This window comes from Pteropus vampyrus, unplaced genomic scaffold, assembly GCF_000151845.1.
Source record: "Pteropus vampyrus isolate Shadow unplaced genomic scaffold, Pvam_2.0 Scaffold19, whole genome shotgun sequence".
Lineage (NCBI taxonomy): Eukaryota > Metazoa > Chordata > Mammalia > Chiroptera > Pteropodidae > Pteropus > Pteropus vampyrus.
In genome coordinates, this window is record NW_011888800.1 from 10,753,956 (window position 1) to 10,769,759 (window position 15,804).

Below are 15,804 nucleotides of genomic sequence, written 5' to 3' on the forward strand. Positions count from 1 at the left end.
AAAAAACAATAGAAAAAATAAATACAACAAAGAGCTGGTTTTTTGAGAAGGTTAATAAAATTGACAAACCCCTGGTTAGACTCACTAAAGAAAAAAGAGAAAGGAAACACATAAACAAAATCAGGGATGAAAGAGGGGAAATTAAGACTGACATCACAGAAATACAAAGGATCATACAAGAATAATATAAAAAAGTATATAACACCAAATTTAATAACCTAGAAGAAATGGGCCAGTACTTAGAAAAACACAATCTTCCTAGACTGTATTAAGAAGAACTGGAAAATCTAAATGGACTGATCAGCAGTATGGAAATTGAAACAATTATCAAAAACTTACCAAAAAGTAAAAGGCCAGGACCAGATGACTTCACCAGTAAATTCTACCTAACATTCAAAGAAGATTTAATACCTATTCTAGCTCAAACTCTTCTAAAAAATCGAAGAAGAGGCAATACTTAACAATTCATTTTATGAGGCCAGTATTACTCTGATACCAAAATCTGGTAAGGATAACACAAAAAAAGAAAACTACAGACCAATATCTCTCATGAACACAGATGCAAAAATTCTAAATAAGATACTAGCGAACTGAATAGAGCAATATATTAAAAAGATTATACACTACGATCAAGTGGGCTTCATCCCAGGGGCACAGGATGTTTCAACATATGCAAATCGATTCATGTGATACACCACATAAACAAATTAAAAAATAAGAATCATATGATCATATCAATAGATGCAAAAAAAGCCTTCAACAAGATACAGCATCCATTTATGATCAAAACAGTTATCAAAATTGGTATAGAAGGAAAGTACCTTAACATAATAAAGGCCATCTATGACAAACCCTCAGCCAACACTATACTTAATGGTGAAAAACTAAAAATCTTTCAAGATTAGGAACAAGGCAAGGCTGTTCATTATCGCCACTGTTATTCAATATAACATAGAAAGTCCTAGAGAGTTCAGTCAGAGAAGGGAAAGATATAAAAGGCATCCAAATAGGAAACAAAGAAGTCAAACTGTCACTATTTGCAAATGACATGACTCTCTATATAGAAAACCCTAAAGACTCCACAAGAACACTACTAGAAACAATATGCAAATACAGTGAAGTTTCTAGATACAAAATCAATGTTCAAAAATCCATAGCATTCCTATACTCTAAAAACGAAGTGTAAGAAAAAGAAGTGGAAAAAATAATTCCCTTTGCAATTGCAACAAAAAGAATAAATACCTAGGAATAGATTTAATGAAACATGTGAAGGACCTATATAATGAAATCTACAAGACCCTATTAAAAGAAATAAAAAAAGATACAAAGAAATGAAAAGATATTCCATGTTCTTGGATTGGAAGAATGAACATAGTTAAAAGCTTATTACCAAAGCATTATTACCAAAGCATTATACAGATTTAATGCAATCTCCATCAAAATTCCATCAGCATTTTTTTAAAAAAATGGAACAAAAAATCATCAGATTTGTATGGAAGCACAAAAGACCCCAAATTGCAAAGCCATCCTGAGAAAAAAGAACAAGTTTGGAGGCATCACTCTGCCTGACTTCAAATTATACTACAAAACGACAGTAATCAAAATGGCATGGTATTGGCAGCAAAACAGACACACAGACCAGCGGAACAGAATCGAGAGTTCAGAAGTAAACCCATATTTATAGGGATAAAAGATTTTTGACAAAAAAGCCAAAAACATATAGTGGAGAAAGAAAAGCCTCCTCAATAAATGGTACTGGGAAAACTGGAAAGCCATTTGCAAAAGAATGAAACTAGACTGTTGTCTATCACCACACACCAAAATTATCTCAAAATGGATTAAGGACGTGAATATAAGACCTGAAACAATAAAATGCATAGAAGAAAACATAGGAACGAAACTGAAGGACCTAGGACTTAAAGAGGATTTTATAAATTTGACCTTGAAGGCAAGGGAAGTAAAAGCTAAAATAAATGAATGAGACTATATCAAACTAAAAGGGCTTCTACTCAGCAAAAGAAACCATCAACAAGGTAAAGAGACAGCCATGTGAATGGGAAAATACATTTGCAAGCAATGCCTCCGATAAGGGCCTAATATCTAAAATATACAAAGAACTCATACGACTCAATAACAACAACAACAACAAAAAACCCAAATGATTCAATCAAAAAATGGGCAGTGGATCTGAACAGACATTTCTCCTCAGAGGACATACAAATGGCCAACAAGTATATGAAAAAATGCTCAATATCACTAGCTATTAGGGAAATGCAAATCACATTTCCCTAATTAGGGAAGTCACAAAACCACAATGAGATACCATCTTACACCTGTTAGAATGGCTATAATCAACAGGACAAGTAATAACAAATGCTGAAGAGGATGCAGAGAAAAAGGAACCCTCATACACCGTTGGTGGGACTGCAAATTGGTACATCCACTATGGAAAACAATATGGAGGTTCCTCAAAAAACTAAGAATTGATCTTCCATATGATCCAGCAATCCCTCTACTGGGTATTTACCCCAAAGACTTGAAAGCTCATATACATAAAGATACTTGCACACCAATGTTCGTAACAGCATTATTCACAGTGGCCAGGACATGGAAGGAACCGAAGTGTCCTATGATAGATGATTGGCTAAAGAAGCTGTGGTACACATATACGATGGTACAAATATACTCAACTATAAGAAGAGATGAAATATTGCCATTTGTGACAACATGGATGGACCTTGAGATAATCATGCTAAGCAAACTAAGCCAGACAGAAAAAGTTGAAAATCTCATGATATTACTTATAAGTGGGATATAAACCTAAAAGCAACAAAGAAAGAGGACAAACAGAGACTCATGGATATGAACTATAGACTAGTGGTTACTTGAGGATAGGGGATGGGGGAGGACAGGAGAGGTAGACAGGGTAAAGGGGATCAAATATAATAGGGTAGGGGGAGGGTGAAGTGGGTAAAGAGAATCAAATATATGGTAGCTGAAGGAAACGACTTTGGGCGGTAAACACACAATAGAATATACAGATGTCAAATTATAATGTACACCTGAAAATTATATAATTGTATTAACTGTTATCCCCCACCAAAAAAAAAAACCAAAAAAACTAAAACACAGGAGAGTGGGGAATTAGTCAAGATATAGAAACAATCCAGGTGTCTATTGGTAGATAATTAGAAAAGGAAGATGTGAGATTACACACACACACACACACACACACACACACACACACTAGAATATTATTTGGCAATAAAAAGAATAAAATCTTGCCATTTGCAACAACATGGATGGACCTAGTGGGCATGCTAAAAGAAGTAAGTCAGACAAAACTATATGATTTCACTTATATATGATATCTAAACAAAACAGAACAAATGAATAAACAAAACAGAAACAGACCCATAGATACAAGGAATGAGCTGATGGTTGCCAAAGGGGAAGAGGGAGGGAGATAGGTGAAATAAAGAAAACAATAAAGAAACAAACAAACAAAAAAATCCAAAAATGATGGGAGGACAAAAAGAAAAAAGAAAAAACACTTGATTTTGTTTAAAGAAATAGAGATCAACTAGGAAGTTTATAGATTGTGTAATTTAAAAAAAAAAAAACAGGAGGGTGAGGAATTCCATTTAAAATGTAATGAAGTAGGTATTATCCCTATTTTACTAATGAGGAAACTGAGAGTCTAAAGGATTAAACATCTTGCTTAAAGTCAGACAGTTAACCCAAGGACTATTTAATTTCAGAAGTCTCACTCTTGCTATAACACCATGAAGCATTCCCTAGACAAAATAAGCCAAAGCCAAAAAAGATTTTGTTCAAATGGAAAATTTTGTTTTCACTTTGAAAGGTAAAAATTTTACTTATGGAGAATATCACATATCTTCCAGGCTGTCAAGTTAATGGCATATTAGAAAGCAAAAATTGTTTTCAACATTGGAATGGCAGACATTCCTCTTTATAGCACAAAACTGAAGAGCCAAGCACAGGAATTTAAAGTGGAACAGCGAACAAAGTATCATTTACTATAATTTCAATTTCTTTAGTTGTGGTTCTTCTCTATGAACTTGGTGGTGAAGTTTTACCTTCAAATCCTAAACCCCAGAATAGTAATGTGGAATCAAGGTGAGGCGAGCATGTGTGGTATTTGAAATGTGTTAGTCATTCTCTAGTTTCTTCCTCTAAAGGAGAAATTTCTAGCACTAATAAAAAAAAGTCGTGGTATTTGGATGGTAACAGAAATGCATTTTTATTTCTATCTCCCATTTGCCCTTTAAAATCTTATTTAGAGGAATACTTTTCTCCCTTGCTCCTCAGTGAAAACCTGGACAATCTCATGACTTTTCTGTTCCCCTTCAGATTAAAAACAAACAAAAATAGTCATCAGTCATAAAAGTCATAATGCAGAAATTCAATAAAATTAATATCTAGTCCCACATAAATGTTAAAATTCTAAATTTGACTTAGTGGCAAATCTGTGACTTAATTTACTTCAAGCAGGGAGGGGTGAGGTAGAGGAAATGGGTGAAGGTGATCAACAAGTACAAACTTCCAGTTATAAGATACATAAGTTCTGGGGATAAAATGTTCATCCTGGTGACAATAGTGAACAATATTGCATTTGTGAAAGTTGTTAAGAGAATAGATCTTAAGAGTACTCAACACAGGAAAAAAAATTGTAACTATGTGAGGTAACAGACGTTAACTGCACTTAGAGTAGTGACCATATCACGATATACAAATATGTCAAAGCATTATGTTGTATACCTTAAACTAATATAATGCTTGCTATATTTCAATTATAACTCAGTAAAATGGAGGGGGAAAAAGATGATATGGTTCAGTTAAATTTGAAAAAATTTACTGTATATCTAGAATGTGTGGTAGGAATAAATGAAGACCACTGGAAAAATAAAAAAATCTGACAACCTACTTCAAATAAAAAAGCTGCATGGGGATGGGTATGAGGTACTTCTATGTTCTGCTTTCCTCATGCTCACAGTCTCCATTCTCCTGCCAGGGCAACACAGATGAGTCTATACACTAATTCTTACTTGTTTTACTTGTTAGCGATATGGGCCTGGCAGAAGGCTAAAATAAGTAAACCTTAGTGGGCCTGACTAATGATTAAAGCTAGATCTTTCTATTGTGAGTGCTTCTCTTGTCATGTCAAAGATTGTCTGTTTGGCTCCTCTTTTCTGCAATTGTCATGATCAGCCAGATCTATCTATGTCCCAGATGGTCTCTTGTAATCTCTAACTCAGCCCCCGGGCAGCCAGTAGCACATCTCCAGCCTTTCTCCTGAGGTCCTTGTGTCCCTACATAAGACCATACTGGTCAGCACCAGGAGGACTCTGTACTTACTCTCTCAACCATAAGTCCAATCTTGGTCATAGGAGAACACTCCTACGGCACTTGGGGTTTCAGGATGATCACTGTGCAGTACACTAACCTGACTGTACCACCAAAGATGTTAGTCTGCCTGACTATTACTTTCTAGATTTCCAGGGATCTGATCAGATCTCTGTACAGGTGTGAGGTACCTGAAGTCCTGTAGTCCACTTTAGCCTCTTCAAACAAGAGTCAGATGCTACTCTCTGTCTTTGGACTGTAGGGAATATATCTCAAAACACTTTTAGTGTCCTTATCCAAAACGAAGTCAGAAAAGATTACCATGTGCCCTTTCAAATTCGTATTAGAGCACTGTCCGAGTAGCCCGTCTGATGGTCATCTGTCACTCTAGAAAAATATATTTTTGACTTATTTAGCAATAATTAGATCTCAGACTCTGAAAAGAGTTACATATTTATAGAATGTTGATAAGTTGCAAATTATTTTTGATCAGTAGAGATGCAAATTAATTTTTAGTAGAGACGGTTGACTTCTATGTTTATGATTTGTTTTTTTTTACTGAATATATATATCCCTAATTTGTCAGATTGTTTTACTAATTAATGAGTTAAATAAGTTATTGACACAGACTCACAGTTTGTGACAGTTAACTTTTTAAAAATCATATCTTAATGCCCCTAAAGTCATCTTCCTAAGCTTGAAATTAGAAGGTGGTGTCTTGCTTCTCATCCTTTGAAAGGAAGTAGCGAGAGTTCAGCTAAGCAATAGTTCTCTATAAAGAACTGCGTTCACCAATCTCTTTCACAAAATGCTCTCTTGATACTCTGGTCCCTTATTATAGTCGTGAAGTGACTGAAAAGATTCAAGATTCTGGGAACATGGTGTGGATCGCATCCTTGAAAATCAGCATATGGAGGGTTTGTCTCTCATTTAGGTTTGACTCCCTGATAAACTAGCATATTGATACCTCAGTCAGTCTCAGACACAAAAAGTCATCCTCTAACATCTTGCACCTTATTTTACTACTGTTTAAAGAACAAATTGACTGTAGGCAAATGTGACTGCCTTTAACCTTTGACTTATATGTAGGAAACCAAGTTTTCCCATTTGCAACAACTATTTATTTAATAAATTCTTTTTGTTCTCAATGTAGATTAAGTTGGCAGTATTCTTTGAATCTCACACTTTCACAATATTTATGGCTAGAAAATTTCTGAAAGAGGTGAATATGAATTGGTTTGTTTTGCAGCTGAAAATAGTTTGCTGTTTATGTAGAACAGGTACAAAGCAGATGCTGAGCAAGGATGTAGATGAGAGAAAGTGACCTCATCGCAAATGTTGTCTTCTTATGTAAGTAACACCATCATTTTGTTTAAAGTGAATTTGAAAAACATCAGATTTGCTACATAAAATCTATATTCAAAAATACCTCTTAGATAATTTATAAATGGTCAGAGAATCATTTATCTGATCAGGGTTATGTGAATGTCTGCATAGTTCATGACCCCTCACATCTTGTTTTAATGTCAATTATGGAGATGGGCTCCAGTAACAGATTCTATGCTGTGTGTCTGCATATAACTGGAAAACTTGAAGACAAAACAAAGGCAAGTAATTTCATTTAACACAATCTCTGAACAGAGCGAAAGTATTTGCAATTACTGACTAAATAGGGCCCAGGATGAACAAGAACTACTAGGTTGAGATCTTCTTGGCTTATTTCAGATGAGTAAAACTTTGAAAAATGATGAGGGCGGCATAGGCAAGCCCAAAGTGGTTGAGATTTTTACTAACCTTTTAGGGGTATAAGATGATGTCAATACAACAATGAGGAAATTTTTACAAAGTTCAGACTTTTTAAAAAGTAAAAATATTTTTTAAATCGCAAACATGAGTAGCCCAACTTGATTATCATTATAGTGCTGCATTTTCTGGGAAAATATTAAATACAAAATGGTCACCCATTCTATCATTTTATGTGCAGGCCCTGAAACCTTTGAAATGCTTAAAATGCAAGTTGTAAAAGAGAATTCATTGTGCCAGAATTGACAGAGGGCAGCAGAAAACTTACAAGCTGTCCTCTAGTCGATTCAAAAAGTAATTGCAGCTGCTGTTTCGCAGCAAGCTGGGAAAATGTCACCAAAAACAGAAAACTCCAAAAAGAATGACAAGACCTTCCTGTAATTTTCCCAGCTTAAACAGAAATGAGATGAATGCATTGTGACTGCTGTAGGTAATGAGACTTTGTAAGATTATTATAAATAGGATGCATAATTAGCATTCTACAGTTCAGTAAGCATGTTGTGTTGTTTCTGTGAATTTGGAGTAGGCCCCAATGGCTTGACAAAACATTCACTCTCCCTAAACCAGGCAATCATCTTGGCTTCAGACACTGCTTCCAAATACACTGTCAATTACTTGTGAAGATGAATTTAGAAAAGAATCAAAACATTAACTACAAGGAGAGGAATTAACAGTGAACAAGTGACTATCATGTGTCGGCAATATGCCATTTACTCTACAAACTACACATTACATGCATTATCTCATTTAATCTGCGTAAGACAACTATTGCTGTGCTCTTTCATATATGAGAAACTGAGGTCTGGAGAAGTAAATCTGACCAATATTCATAGATAACAAATGATATTTGAACCCAGGTCTAATTTAAAATCCCAAGTCTCTGAATTATACTATCTTACTTTCCAGAGATTCTGCAATGTATGGAAATTTATATTGAGAATTTTTTTCCTTTGAGCTGCTATTTTGAATGATGTTTGTTATAAATTTTAGTGAAAAATGTTCCAGAAGAGCAAATGCATTCACTATAAAGAGGCCAGTGAAGGCAGCTTCTACAAAGCAAAACAAAACAAAACACGTTGAAACTGCTAGTGGATGAGAGTCAGGTACCATCCATCACTCTGTACTTGTATTTGCAAAGGTGAACTCATAAATATCCAAAAGTTTTCATTTATTTTTGGTAAGGATTAAAAATAGGACTAAAAGGAGTATGACTATCTCTGATTTTAAAATGAAAGGAGGACATCATCAGTTTAGAAGAATGTCAGTAAAGAGGAAGGAATACATATCTCTTTGTACCTAGAGATAAAATGGTATGTTAGCTCTCAAATGTATCATGACAAAGACATCTTGAAAACTATAGCGTGAACTAGGATCTGTGTAACTGGGGACTTGTGGGAAAGGAAATATAGGGAAAGAGATTAGGCCAGGTTTCTGAGGGATCCCTTCCCTTTTATTAGTTGGAGAATAGTCTGATTAATGTCACAAAAAAGACCCAAGGCACAATGGCTTAAGCATTATAAGCTTACTTTTCTTTCACATAGTAGTTAAAAATAAGAAGTCCATGGCTGCTTGGGAAGCTCTGCCATCCTCAATAAACACTTATATTTCTGGTCCCTGGCATTTGTATCTGCCATCACACCTACATGCCAGATAATTACAAAGAGGAGAGGGACAAGAAGAGAGCAGACTTGTCCCATTTAAGAGCAAGATCCAGAAGTGACATACATACCACTGCTGCTTAGAACATAGTCATTTGGCTATAAGGGAGCCTGAGAAATGAAGTCTTTTGTTGAATGGCCATGTGCTCAGTGAAGACTCTCAAAGGAGAATATGAAAATTGGTGGACAACTACTAATATCTGCCATACTCAGCCGGGGAAGGAAGGAACCTAGGTGGCTGAGCTCCAGGAGACACCATGGCACAATGATTGAGTTGGGGATTTCCCTCTGCCTCCTTGATTTCCTTCCTCTTTTTCTGGTTACCCTCTCTTTGGATTATCTCTGGAGGATTGCAAAAGAGAGGGAAAAAATTACATAGTTATTAAGTATGCAAGGTGTGGTTCAGGGGCTGAAACACCATCATTCATCATTCTACTTTTCTGGGGTTGATGATAATCAACAAAACAAAAGCAAAACAAACAAAACAATAGCTAAATGTGAAGTAAAGGTCCAACATTATTTGTTGGCATCCAGGCATATTATACAAACAAGTGTTTTTCTGGATTTTATTTTTTTCTTCTTTAGGAAACATCAGCTTACAAACCAAATATTATACTGTCTTACTCCTTTCCATTTTGGGGGTCTGTGGAATCAACTCTGAATCTTTTTATCCTAGAAATCACATAGACAAAAATGGAAAGTGTGCTTCACACACCCCTCTGCTCCCCCAATTTGAGATGGAACTGAAAGTGCAAAGAGGCTGGTAGGCCCTGCCCTACACCTGTGTTATGAATTCCAGACACAGAAAAGAGAATGTTGCATTTCAGTGAAAGAACTAGAAGCAAAAGGCCACTAAGGACTGGGTGACTTTCAAGTTACATTTAATACTTAGCTCTGACCAATCACTTTAGCTTCTTTTCTTTTTGTGAAGTAGTAATGGGTAGAGATAAAAAGAAATGGTAAGGCAGAATTTTCTTCTTCTTTGGGTTGAAGTATAAAAAGAGGATGAGAAAATAACACACTAGTTACTGTGGAAGTAAGTAGAACAAAAATGAGCCATACACCCACTGGTTGATTGGTCTCCTTTCACTAATGTAATTTAAAGAGAAATGTTTAAAACCGAAGGACTTCGGGATGACATTAAAAAAAAAAAAAAAAAAAAAAAGACCCAGCTCTGATTCTACACATGATATCAATCTAAAGGAAACAAGATACAAACATGGAAACACATATCCATACTTTCTCTGTTCTTGGACATAGGTGAAAGCAAGTTAGATAAAACCTGGACATTAAGAATTTGTGATCTGGATGTGTTATGTTTTATGGAATGAAGAATTATCTGCTGCCAGCTATTGTAGTGGTCATGCTTCTATGTTCAAGAGAGGCTATTGATCATACATTACCTGAGCTGCAGGTATGTACTTCACCCTAAGCATTGCTTCTGAGCCTTTCTTTTGTGTACATCTCAGTACTCAGATGCTGCTGCTGGAATTGAAAGAAAGCTAAACTGGACCTTTTCAGGAGGATGGAGCTTCTCGTGGTTGATCAATCTCTGAACACAGAGCCAATATTTAGCGTATGTGTAATTGTAAGCTTCGGTTTTCTCATTAGTAAAATAGAAATAATAACAAATATTAAAGTCATTGGGTTATTATGAAGATAAACTGGCATTATGAACACCAAGAATTTAACACAATGCCCAATATCATGTAAGAATTTAATATATTATTAAAATTGTTGTTATGGATTTGATTTGCCATATAATATGTTAGGTTTGGGAGATAAAACAATAGTTAACATGTTTTTGCTTCAAAAGGTATACAACGTAATAGAGACAGATATGAAAAGAAATTGGAAGAATAGAATAATACTTGATTTGTAATAGACTTATTTATAGAGCATGTTACTCATCAGAAGAGGTTTTATAGAAGAGGCCGCCTGTTTGGCCTAATTTGATTCAACAGGGAAAAAACCTCAAACTGTGGTTTACTCTCTAAATCTCCATGCATAAGGAAAGTTCTACTTGCAATTTCACCCATCTCAGGAAACTGGATACTGCCAATTTATGTTGTCTCTCCTGACCCCACCACCCCGCCTGCACCACAGCTGCAAATATATCTCTTGCTTCATATCTTTGTGTTTAAAACCTACCTACACCTCCACTTTCCTTTTGAAGTGTGAACGACATTTCCATGTGTACTGTTTATAGACATCTAGACATTATGTACAAAAGTGGCTGATAGGTGTTCAATACATTTTATGAAAGAGACTTAGTCAAACCAATAGGATATCTAAATGACAAAGAAACGTTTCCACTGGGAAAGACTTTTCTTGGTTAGAAATGTCTGTGTCCCAACAAATGCTCTTCCGGCCTTTCAGTTAAAAGAATGAAGGGCCCAGCTGGGGATTGTGAAAACCGAGAGAGATCTAGGTTAGGGGCTTTAGAAGATTATATGGAAAATCTGGGAACTTCCTGTTTGCCAGTTTCAAAAGACATTCATTTAGGATAATCATTGAAAAGAATGCTGTTGACATGCCAAGGATGCTTTTTTATTTAAAATACATATCTGATGAAACCTGTTGACTAGCAGTATTAACTGGCAGATAAGATTAATGGGAGACAAAATTTGTGGAGATAAGGCACAGAATAACATGACAATTGCATTGAATTAATACCTGCATACAATGAACAGAATGACTTTTATCATAGGATTCATAGGATAAGTATTGACCTGGCATATAAAAATTTGCCAAATGCATGAAAGTAAGAATGAGAAATTGAAAGCCTTATGATAGTTGCCAGGAAATGAATACTTTGCAATTGCTTGGACTTTCATACCATGTCGTCTATACTCAGCATATGTTCAAGTTCTTCCACAGAATGGATACTTTTCTAATTTCTGATCACTGCTGGCACTGGCTTCCCAAGCCAGATCACCTTTATTGCTTTAAGAAACATGTGTTGAGGTTCACAGGCATTCCTATTTCCTCTGACATTTATGTTTTCTCTAGTGTCCCTTTCCCACATCACCTGAAATAGGATATGTTCGGTGATATGAAATGTGTTGTCTGACAATGTAATCAATAGAGCAGAAACCTGCCTCAAGATGCCCTGGGACCTATATCTCATATTCATAAAAGGAGTTATTACTTTGGGGGCTGCTAAGTTGTCGAGTTTCTCCATTTTTATTAATTGTATCTCTCAGCTGCACTGGGTAGAAAAGAGTGTCTGCTTTATGAGTTTTCTCATTTCCCCAATCCTGCAATGTTTTGGACTCTGAATGGGGCCAAAAAGTAATTCACAAAAGCAACAGTTGTTCGTCTCATACAATTAAATTCTAAGAATCGACTCCAGAGGTGATGTTTTCAGGGGAAGCAGGGTATATTGGTCATAAATGTCTGCCATTTGTTGAAAGTGGAGTTCAATTTGGAGATGAAATCTGATAAAGAAAACAGAGAGCTAAAGTTAGGAGACCTAGGTTATTATTGCCTGAGCATTCCTGCTGACTTCCCGAGAAATTTTAGCTAGACACCATACTGTGTGATAGTTACTTTGTGTGCAAATGTCAGTAGCTATGCCTATTCCTCTAAAAGATAAAAGTTTTTAATTTTAATTATATGTACATACCAAGGTATTTGATATAAACACTTTGAATTATAGCCAGGGCATGAAAGCTGTGTAATCACATAGTACCCTATATTTGGTTTAATGGTCTATTGTTACTGCCTTGAAAGTTTTAATACTTTTGAGCAAGGGATACTCCAAGTTCCTTTTGCACTAGACCCTGCGAATTATATAGTCAGTCTTGATTATAACACATTCTACTATAACTAAGAAAACTTGATAAAGATATAGATGTCCACAGTATAAATTCTATTTTTTAATGATATAAATTAAAAATTCATTCAATGTTTTCAAGGAGAATTTCTTTGTAGTTCTTAACTTAATACTAACTCAATATTAGTACTTAATATTAACAAGTTTATTATAATACTGACAGGAGTAATTGCTGTTTGATTTTATAACCTACAACCATCATTGTCTTATGGGAAAACTAGTAAAATCCTCTGGGAAAAATGAACTTAGAAGCTTTTGAAAAATAGTCCTTGGTCCAAAGTCATTTTTTTTATCTTTAGTACTTCTAGAGAAACTTTAATTTTTATATAGATACTGCCTTCTATCATCCTGTGTGGCCGACAGCTGTCAGGCAGAATCCTAGACACAAGTCAACTCAGCAGTACCTAGTAGAATGGCAGCCACTGCTGTGTCTGTCATTGTGAGCTGTAATTAATCTTTTTTTTTTTAAACTTGATTGAGTATGATGCATTGGTGACATTAACAACATATATGAGGGTAGGAGGCATACTACAACTAGTCAGTTTAGTTGTGAAAATACATTTCCAGCAGAGCCACTATGTTACTTTTGTCCTTATCCCTTTTTTACCCCTGTCATGCAGAACTAATAAATAGGAAGCTTGTTCTCAGAAGTTGAGACTTTTTGTTGTTTCCTTTATGTTTGTGGGGGTAAGGAAGAGGAGGGTGGTGTTGTTATTTAAGTCTATATATATATATATACACAATCCACACTTGAATCACTCATAAATGATACCCAGTTGTATCTCTAGTTTTGGGCTATCAGACTTCATTTATTTGATTAGCTTATCACAGAACTTATGATTTTAAGATGATGTATGGACGAAAACCCCCTATTTATATTATATGTATGTTGTCATTATATTCCTTTTATCATATACAAAAACAAATGTTTGCCATATGGAGCTTATAGTTCTGTTTGGAATACAAGCATTGTACACAGATGATGTTAAAAATATATATTAAGTGCTATGGCTTTTAAAAATATAGGAGGACCACCTAATTTAGACTGAAAGAGTAAGAAAGGAAACCACATTTAACCTGACACCTAAATGACATTAGTAGCTAGCTTGAAACCACAGTTTGACCTTAAAGATAGCTTGGAAGCAGAAGTAAAAACCAGAGAAGAGATAAGTGGTCTGTGTATGATAAAAACTAGAATTTGGTTAAATAGGAGGTAAATGAAGTAATAGAGGTTAAGAAGAGATCTAATCTTTAAAGAAAAAATAACGAACAGTAGTTAAGGGGAGATGACCTGGGTTCAAGATTAGAAGATGATGGGTGTGGAATTTGAAGATGAGAAGCCAAATTTAGAGTATCAGGTGCTTTGGGAGAATGTTTTCTTTTCTCTAAGAAATGCTACATGCAAGCTTCATGAGGACACAGACTCTGTCTTGGTCACTGCACTATCACAAGGTATATAGACAATCTTCACAATAATAAGCCTCCTATATCATGTGTTGAGGAACTGAATGAATTGTCTAGTTAGCATGTAAGTAAAGAAGTTGAAAATGAGAAGCCATATTTGTCCAAATGAGACCAAGCAGAAATCTGTAACTAAGCTGCATACCTATATATAAATAGTCTTCCTGGACATATTCCTTATACTTTGTTTTATTCTTATTGAAATTATTGGGGTGCCACTGGTTAATAAAATCAAATAGGTTTCAAGTATACAATTCAATAATACATCATATGTATATTGCATTGTGTGTTCACCACTCAAAGTTAAATCTTCTTCTGTCACCAAATATTTGACCTACTTTACCCCTATCTACCACCCCTCTCCATCACTTCCTTCTGGTAATCACTAAACCATTGTCCATGTCCATGAGTTTCTTTTTGTCACGTTTGTTTGTTGCTTTTAGTTTTATATCATATTCCTTATACTTTAGTAAGACACTTTTAGTACTTTCTGCGAATGAGGGTTATACTTATTCTATCTGGACAGAGAGAAAAAGAAGGAGTATATTTGCTTATGAAGCAAAAATGTCCTTAGAAGTATTAGACCTCTTACTATACTTTTTAAAGAAACTTTAAGAGAAATTTCATTCTAAAATATTTTTAACTCTTTTCTCTGTATATCATTGTTCTAGTATATTAACTTTTTGGTTGGTAGAGTTTGTGGTGGACTAAGGGGCCAAAAACTTCGTCCTAATGACAATTTAGAAACATTCGTCCTTTGAATAATGAAAGTAATGAAAACCAGTTGCGAATAGATAGTTTCCATAATTTTTGTCCTGGTAGATTGAAGGACACATAGCCAAGTTTAGAAAATAAACAATTCTCTTCTAATGGATTTTTGGTAAAATTCTGGACTGTTGATAAAGGTACCGTAAATTTCCAGTTCTTCTTCTTATATTTGAGAATTTTTTTAAAAAGCTTAATTTGAAACTCCAAAAAATGTGCATTTATGGATGTGATTTTTAACTGTAGAGAAACTAGCTGTACCAAGGAGAAGCTATTTATTTAGCTGATGACAGAATGTTAATATAAATCAGTGACATGCATCATGTGAAAAACCATTAAAATTAGATCAATTAAAGCCAATTCCTCAAAGGAATAATGGAATTCAAATGAAAATATTTTTAATAAAAACATTATAAAAGAAGCTCAATTTAATTAGTTTTAAAAATACTTTGAGCATTGATATTTTTTCAATTTTTAAGGTATTTATTTACCATAGGGAAAAAAAGAATAATTAGTGATTGATTCCTCAGGCAGAATAAAATTTATTGTTACAGAGAATATTTTTAAAATCTAATAAAAGGAATGTGAGCTGAAATCCCTTATATTAAGGAGATTAAATGAATCATGTTTCATGTATTTGATCAAACAATACTGTCAGTAAAGACATTATTTGGATTCCTGGGCATCTTCCTGTGCTTATTTACAGATTAATATTACATTGCCACAGATTATTCTGCCAACTATAGTCTCATAAAGGTTTGGTTTGTCATAGTGCAGCTCAAGAGAGGGTATGTGGGTTATTTTCAGAACCACCCAGGAAAATAAGTTTCTCAGATGGTGGGTCAATATTGTATTTTTCTTATGCAGATAATGCATTTCTTAGGAATGAGAAAGGTAGTGAAAAGCTCATGG